The 9,301-nt window shown below is 35.2% G+C and overlaps 1 pseudogene; it reads left to right on the forward strand.

Moving 5' to 3' along the window:
- The first annotated feature begins 2,926 nt into the window (after positions 1-2,926).
- Positions 2,927-7,080, forward strand: LOC145660606 (ubiquitin carboxyl-terminal hydrolase 7 pseudogene; annotated as a pseudogene).
- Positions 7,081-9,301: the final 2,221 nt, after the last annotated feature.

The raw sequence follows: 9,301 nt of genomic DNA on the forward strand, positions 1-9,301 counted from the left end.
TTTGTAACTTTATATCTACCTGATCTACAAGATGAATTATATATCAAACAAAGGAAATTTTATTTGCAAAATATTTTGCTATAAGTTCCAAGACCGTAGAATTAAACCTAAGGTAAGAAATCAATGAAAACATGATTGTTCTATAGACAGATGGTGGCCAAATTGGAGATGGTAGCCATATTGAATGTTCGGGGACTACCTTTTAGAATATCGCTATACTTGATGAAAGGAAATTATTCTGCAAATTTCATTAAGCTACTAATGTTTGCTGGGTTTGTAAAAATTTTCCCGTACATAATATATTTGTAAAAATTTTCCCGTATATAATAAAAGCGCGAAAATAGTTTCAAGAGGAAATTAACTATTAATAAGGCGTAGGACTACCAACGTATGCGAGTAAAACCAAGTTTTTTTTTTTAATCAACTTTTGCCTAGTAAGAAAATTAACTCTGCGTCATCGCTTTGATTAAAGATTGCATAGCTAGGAGGTACTAAACGAATCTTGAATAAATGAAACTTGAAGCACCGAAATGGGTCGGCTTACGAAACATGTGTGAACAAATACATTTTTAAAATTACTCTACGTGTTACAGAACTATACCTCTATACGTGAACGTACACATGGTATTAGCACTATCAACTGTTGAGGAGCTTCATGGTCTAGCTCCAAAGACTGTGCTCAAATAATTATAAAATTTATATGGTACCTGAGAGAAAGTATACTCTTTGATACTAGAAAAGGATAATCAAATTCGATATATCTGTGGTTGGGCCGAGCTTTCACATCTGGTGTATATGGGGTCCTTGATTCGATTCCAGCTCGCGGCAATTGAGCTTTGGTGGAAAACACTCTGCGTTGGTTTTCTCGGAATTCTCCTGTTTCCTCCCATTTTCTTCATTCCATCATTTCACTCATTATTTCATCGTCACCGTTTTGTTTAGCTTAGCCGGCATATTCGTGGGACGTAAAACTTATAGATTTCATTTCAATTTTCGATATATCTGTGTTGAGGTTATCTGTGAACATGCACACAATGATGTCGGCTAGTTACAATATTAACATTGTCAGTCATTAAGGAGTGTATGGTTTAGCTCCAAAGACTACCATCAGATCCTTATGAAATTTTCCTAAAACCTCAGCGAAGGCATACTCCTTCAAACAAAAAATAAGTTAACAAAACTGCTGAACTTGTGTCAAATTTATGCATGTTTATATGCACAATTATGGTAATAACACTGTAAATATTCATGAGTTGTTATGATCTAGCTCCAAGTTGTTAGATTCTCATAAAATCTATACTGGATTATTGGGAAAGTATATTCTCTTAAACAAAAACAAAACAAACTAATCAAAATCGGTGCATATATGTCGAAGTTATGCGTGAACATACACATAATGCATATAAACAGGTCTAATTGAAACCTCCTCTTTTTTTTTTTAAGTAAGTTAACAATAAAAGAGGTTTTTAATACTTTAAAGCTCTTATTCTATTTGTGACTTTATGCTTGCACAAAAGGATTTGATCCATAACCGGAAGAGAAGAAAAAATGAAATGAAATCTTGAAGTTTTACGTTCCACGGTTATGCCGGCTATTCTAAAGGAGACGGTGATGAGAAATGAAGGAAATAGCGGAATGAAGAAGGTGCGAGGAAACGGAAGAATCCCGAGAAAACCCACGCACACGGTGTTTGTCCACCACAAAGTTCTATTGGCGCGAGCTGGGATCGAACCAAGGACCCAATGCACCAGAGTTGAACGCTCTCCCACCGCGGCCTCACCGAAAGAGAAGACTGGATGACTGGGAAAGTGATACGAGCGGAGCCAAATAACACAATGGAAAGGAAAGGAGCGGAAGGCGTTTTTGTAGGTGCTATTGGAAGTAATATTGACTTAAAATTATTTAGAAATGGCATTTATTTCATCAATATAAGACAGTGAATATGTTTAAGTTTAGTTGTCAAAACAGGGATTTCCAGAATAGAGGTGATGCACAACACACTACAAGTAGTTTCGAAAACGTCAGAAAATGACTGAAAAACGTACACTGTACAGCATTCGTTCCAAAAATCAAATATCACTTCCCAAAACGGTCAAAGATTTGTGATTGAATCTAAGCAATCATATGATGAAAGAGATTTAGTCCTTACTGATAAGCGTGATGAATTTGACTTAATAATTTTAGATGCAAAGCTAACTTGTAAGTAACAAACTAATCAGTCGCGTAAGCAAAGGGGAGTTCCCAGATTTTAACCCTCTTCTTAAACAAGATATGAAGAAAATAAATATTTCAATAGTAAGATGCGTAGGTATATAAAGTCCTGAAAGACACGAAATTAGAAGCTTGAACCGCACCTTGATGAAATTCTGCATACGCCACTGTACCTAACAGGTTGGATGTGTTTTCGGCACTTGTCATTTTTATTGCATATACGTGTGAATGCATATTATTTATGATATGTAAATATGTGGACATATTATTTATGGCATATAAGTTTGCACACATAAATTACACCTGCACACAGCACAAGAGTGTATAGAGAATTTATTTAATTTGTGAACAATTATTTCTGGTAGCGCCCAACTTTACCTGTACCAAATGAGGTATGTGTGTGTATGGCTAACAACAACAACAAAAAGTATATACGTCATTAGAATAATACTCCCACCAAGAAATGTGAGTCTGCTGTCGTATAAATGTGGTCTATTATTCTTAATCTGCACGCAATTGGTTTATGCTAGAATCATTATTTGACTTTAGTATGGAAATGTAGTTAATACGTTTATTCAAACTGTCATGCGCTGTAAAATTTCCTTTAGTAAAAAGTATACTTGAAAAAGTTGGCAAATTATGACTTCGATGTTAGTGCCAATTAAATAGTTACTCTTTCAGAAGAGAAAGAAAAGTAATTTACTAGTGTTATGATTCTTGTTACGGTGTGATTCAAAGATATTTCCCATTGGTGAAGAACTAATGATCAAATGAAGTAGAACATATGAATTTCAAATTAGAGCATTACGAAGGTTAACCGTAAGTGAAGTGTCGATAAATTAACAATACATAACAGTTGCATCACGTTCAGCTACATACATGAATGGCGAAATGCAAAGTAAAAATGCAGTCGACGGGTCGGAAGTGGAGGATGAAGAGGGTCAATCCGAAGCCACATTCCGCTATGTTGTGCCCAATTTTAGTAAAATTCAAGACTCACAATTATCTCCACCATGTTTTGTACGGAATTTACCGTGGAGAATACTACTTATGCCGCGTCTTAGCCCTAGTCAGGATAAACCACCTCAAAAAAGTCTCGGTTTCTTTTTGCAGTGCAATGCTGAGTCAGAATCTACTACGTGGACTTGTTTTGCTAACGCTGAGTTGAGGCTAATTAATCAGGATGACGAAGCTGATAATTCTGTAAGGAAAATTTCGCACATATTTAACAGCAGAGAAAATGATTGGGGATTTGGACATTTTATGGCATGGGATGATGTTCTTAATCCAGCTAGGGGTTTCATCAAGGATGATACTATTATTTTGGAAGTTTGGGTATCAGCTGATCCTCCTCATGGAGTATATTGGGATTCAAAGAAACGAACCGGTTACGTTGGACTTAAAAACCAAGGTGCAACGTGTTATATGAACTCACTGTTACAAACCTTGTATTTTACAAATCAGTTGCGAAAGGCAGTATATAAAATGCCAACAGAGAGTGACGAGTCCTCAAGAAGTGTTGCTCTAGCTCTGCAACGTGTATTTTATGAACTTCAGTTTAGTGATAAGCCTGTAGGTACAAAGAAGTTAACTAGATCGTTTGGGTGGGGCACTTTAGATTCCTTTATGCAACATGACGTTCAGGAGTTTCTGAGGGTCCTATTAGATAAATTAGAAACTAAGATGAAAGGAACGTGCGTAGAAGGTACAGTACCGAAATTATTTGAAGGAAAAATGATTACGCTTATAAAATGTAGGCGAGTAAATTACACATCTTCTCGGGAAGAAACATTTTATGATATTCAGTTGAATATCAAAGGAAAAAAGAATATTGAAGAATCATTTAACGAGTATACGTCGAGCGAATTGCTCGAGGGTGAAAATAAATACGACGCAGGTGAATATGGGCTTCAAGAAGCTGAAAAAGGTATTGTATTTCTATCATTTCCACCTGTACTTCATCTTCACCTCATGAGATTCCAATATGATCCTACCACTGACAGCTCAGTGAAATATAATGGACGGTTTGAATTCTATGAGAAAATAACATTAGACCAATACTTACTAAAACCTGAAACAACACGTGCTGATTACACTTTACATGCAGTATTAGTTCACAGCGGTGACAATCATGGTGGTCATTATGTTGTTTATATCAATCCCAGAGGAGATGGAAGATGGTGTAAATTTGATGATGATGTTGTTTCACGATGTACGAAACAAGAAGCAATAGAATATAACTATGGTGGTCAAGATGATGACACAAATATACATATCAAACAATGCACAAATGCATACATGTTGGTTTATATCAGAGACAGTGAGTTACAAAATGTTTTACAAGAAGTTGAGGAAAATGACATTCCACAAGAACTTATTGAAAGGCTACAGTTAGAAAGACGGATGGAAGATCTGCGGTGGAAGGAAAGATGCGAAGCTCATTTGTACATGAATTTACACGTGTATTTAGAAGATTCATTTGAAGGTTATCAAGGAACAGATCTCTTAGATTTTGATAAATCACAGCCTCGTATTCTTTCTGTGAAAAAGCAGGCTACGGTTGAAGAGATGCTGAAAATCTTATCAGAAACTTTTAACTATCCTGTAGAGCAAATTCGTCCATGGCCATTTGGCACCCGTTCCAACCAGACTTTCAGGCCAATGTTACTTGATATACTATCTGATGAACATAAAATGGTGGTAGATATGTGTGAAAACTCCAATCCATGGAACATATTTCTCGAAATTGTACCTCCTGATTCGAGACAAAAAAGTTTACCATTTTTCGATAAAGATAGTGATGTTCTCCTTTTCTTTAAATACTACGAACCTAGAAACAAAGTAATCCACTATTGGGGACACCTCTACGTACCACTTTTGACTAAAGTGCGGGATCTGAGTCCTCTACTTTGTGACAAACTGGGATTACCAGAATATAGCGACCTAGCTTTCTATGAAGAAATAAAACCGAACATGGTAGAAAAGATTACAAATTTGTGCGACACTATAGAAAAGGCTGTAGAAGAACTCATGGATGGAGATATCATTGTATTTCAGAAAGCCGAAAGAGATGATGTTTACGATTTACCAACGTGTATTGATTACTTCAAAGATCTTTTTTACCGAATTGAAGTAATATTCTGTGATAGAGCTATTCCAAATGATAGTGGGTTTACCATAGAATTGTCACAAAGAATGAACTATGATCAAATGACAAGAGCGGTAGCACAGCGGCTTGGGGCAGACCCTTACCTGTTACAATTTTTTAAACCACAACCCTACAAAGATTATACTAGTTACCCAATTCGATGTACTTTCGAAGGTACTTTGAAAGACATATTAGGAAATTGCAAACCAAAGCAAGTTAAAAAAATATACTATCAACATCTTAGCGTAAGGATTAATGAACTTGAAAACAGAAAGCAGATAAAGTGTGTTTGGGTTTCACAAAACCTAAAAGATGAAAAGGAGCTAATGTTATATCCTATAAAAAATGGAACCGTTGCTGATTTGTTAGCAGAAGCTCAGAAACAGGTAGATTTATCGGAGGGAGGTTCGGGCAAGCTTCGACTTCTTGAAGTTAACAGTAGCAAAATTTTAAACGAGCAACGAGAAGATGTACCTCTTGATAATCTAACCAATGTAGGAACGAGAATATATAGGATAGAGGAAATTCCAATAGAAGAGGTTAATTTAAGTGATGATGAAATTATCATACCAGTAGCCCATTTTGCTAAAGACATTTTTGCAACTTTCGGAATACCATTTCTTTTAAAAGTTAAAAATGGAGAGCCTTTCGTATCAGTCAAAAAGAGGATTCAGAAGAAATTAGGTATACCAGACAAGGAATTTGAACGATATAGATTTGCTTTAGTTAGAATGGGGAGACCTCAATATATAACTGACGATTTTGATTATAAAGTAAATATACAGTTATTTAAACAACCTTATAGCCAAGGTCCAGCAGTAGCTCCAAGACCATGGCTTGGTCTTGAGCATCCAAATAGAACATCAAGAAGGTCAAGATACAGCTTTTTAGAAAGATCCATCAAGATTTACAATTAAGCCTACGACGTACAAAACTGTATTGAGTCCTTACTTATAGCAGTACTCAAATACAAAATATGTAATAAATTGCCACAAATTCTATTTTTAAGCCGCTTTATTTTTAAGAATTCGGAATATATTGTTTCGGATAAAGCAGTTCTCGAAAACCAGTAAGATACCTGTACATATAGACTATATGAAAAAATTAAGAAATGTTCACCAATTTAGGTTGTAATTACTTATCGTTGGAAAATGCAAATCTTAATTCCTTTGAATATGATTTTATAATTTTGACTTTCATGACTACTATAATTTGTAATGGGGTGTATAATTAAAATCCAGTGTCACTGATTAAATCTTTCAGAAACACACGAACGTTTTGCGTGTCAATATTTCTTAGACTTTCTACTAAAAGTGTTCACAGTCATCATATAGAAGCATTTATCTTCATATTGTGTATATTTACAAGGAGTGCCAGACATTTTTGTGTAGACTCCTCCTCAGAATTTATAATAAATTGTGAAAATTTATCTATAATTATCTATAAATCTATAATTAGTTTCAAAATTCAAATTATATGAGAGCAAGTTTGAGCTTTATTCCATTTAAAACCGAATAAATATTTACAGGACTCTACTGATACCACATATGCTTTTAATATTGGAAAACTTGAAATACCATGTTGTCGAAGAGGTAATATTCGTTGATGGATTTACAAATGTGATAGATAATATTTGGGTTTTCAATGTATGAGGCAATTGATTGTGTTGAGTCTTCTTGTAAATAGTTTCAGACAAATACAATATATTCGTCTTCACGGAATGGCCCTCTTCTGCAGTTCTTTCTTTCTTCTTGTTGTACTAACTACGCCCTAATGAACAAGGTATATCTATTGAAGAGCAAAGGATTTTGTTTCTCCTTTGATCTTGATAGCATCTTAGATAAAGAGTACTTTAAATATGGAGCAACATTTATCAAGGAAGTTTCTATACTCTATACATAATGATCTGTGATTTTCACAAAGCAAAGATTTCAATAATAATGCAATGGATGCTTGATTTCGGAAATTCAAATTCGGATTACAGAAGTATCTTCCATAAAAAAAATCAAGTATATAATTCACTCGATCGTGAGTTACTTTGCTTTACGAAGCAAATCAAAAATATGAAACTATTCCCTTACCTTTCCTACTGTACTTTCACAGAAATGGATTAGGTGAAGTCAACAGGGGCCACATATTTTTTCTAGCCCCACGACTCCAGATGCGTTAATTCAACCCTGGAGTCTATCTGGCAATTTTTGTTAAGAATAGTGAAGAGTCAATCGACCTCAGGTGGTCCAAAAATGGTGAAAATAATTGCTCGACCATCTCCGAAAATTATAAATATTGGAGTGTGATGAAAGTTGTGTATGAGAAGGTCAATAACACTACTCACGTTGTCGTATGTACAAGTGTTCCTGAATGGCGGCCATCTTTGTTGTTGGTGGAGTGCCAATTTTTGCATTTGCAAAAACTACAGTTTCTCAGGACGTACGAATCAGACGAACATCAAACAAAAACGAATGTTTACAGGATAGACAGGTACACGGAGAATATGTACTCTTGCTTCTAAATAAATATGCAGGGTTCCAAACCAACACATGAAATCGCCAGAAAAAGTACAGAAAATTACACTTTTAAAGGGTCTGTATGTTTTATTGGCATAAAGTGGGGGGTTCAAAAGTTCTATGCTGAATACTATGTAAAGAGTCTTCGGAAATATCTACAGCTATGATACTACTAGCACCATAGATTTATGGGGTCCGAATGTTGAAGTTTGTGATTTTGACGCCATTTTTGGGGCATAATATCTCAGGAGAGCAAAATGCTAAAAATTGCTACTTGGGCCACAAAGTAATTCTGTGTGAACAAACTATTGCAAAAAGATCAGAACTTATATTACATGGAGAAAAAAGTGAGGACGTGATAAAAACGCGAAGAACGCACGTGCGTAACAATGGTCATAACCTGGAAAAGTTTTAATGTTTGGATATTTTTCATGCTAGATCTCAAAACTACGCATAGTGCAGCAATTAGGTCCGCTTTTGTTTGTGTTCAGTTGTGCAAAAGCTTTCGAGTGACATTTCGGTCTTTCTAGCTTCTTGATCATTGCTACGTCTATATGAAAAAGGGGGTTAGCTTCCCCTTGCACCCACAACACCCAACGTCTAACTGAACTACGGTATTAAGGCATTCAATATATCAACAAAGTGTCATTGAAATCCAATCACAGTTACAGAACTTAATGTGTCCACAACGATGCTTTACATCTATCTATCCTATATAACGCTACCGTGTGAACATATTAACTTCCGTAACTGGAATTGGATTTCAATGACACTTTGCTGTTATATTGAATGCCTTAATACCGTAGTTCAGTTAGACGATCGGTGTCGTGGGTGCAAGGGGAAGCTAACCCCCTCTGAAACACTTATATGCACGACTCCAAAAGTGCATTACCACCTGCAATTCTCCTTTTTCTGCAATAGTAGGCAACCCAAAAATTGAGTCGTTGGGTTGGTTGAGAATTCGAAAGGCGTTGGACCAAACCTCAATTTTGTTACAAATGTATGAGTGTGGTAAACTGGAAATAAGAGAATAAAATAAATTATTAAGAATTACGGTTTTATTATTGAGAAGGAAATGAATGATATAAAAAGTTACAAAATGATCTTACTTAAGCAGTTCACCCAAGATGAATGGTAAGAAATAGATATCAGAGGATAGCATTTTCTTTCCGTTTTCAAAAAAAAAAAAAAAAAAAAAAAGGCTCGTAAAAAAGAAAAAAGGTTACATAATGTAAAGGTTTAACATAAAAGCCTAACAGCACAACAACAAACATCCACAAGAAACGGAAAGAGGAACAAACACAGACTAAGAGACACCATTAACGTAGTAGATTTGCGGGTCTCCCATGCAAGATAAACAGGCGGGACCTTACTTGTAAACCCAATTGTTATATTATTATTATTTTACTTTTATTATTATTATTATTATTATTAT

The sequence above is a fragment of the Thermobia domestica genome, chromosome 9 (genome assembly GCF_964235325.1).
Source record: "Thermobia domestica chromosome 9, izTheDome1.hap1.1, whole genome shotgun sequence".
In the NCBI taxonomy this organism is placed as follows: Eukaryota; Metazoa; Arthropoda; class Insecta; order Zygentoma; family Lepismatidae; genus Thermobia; species Thermobia domestica.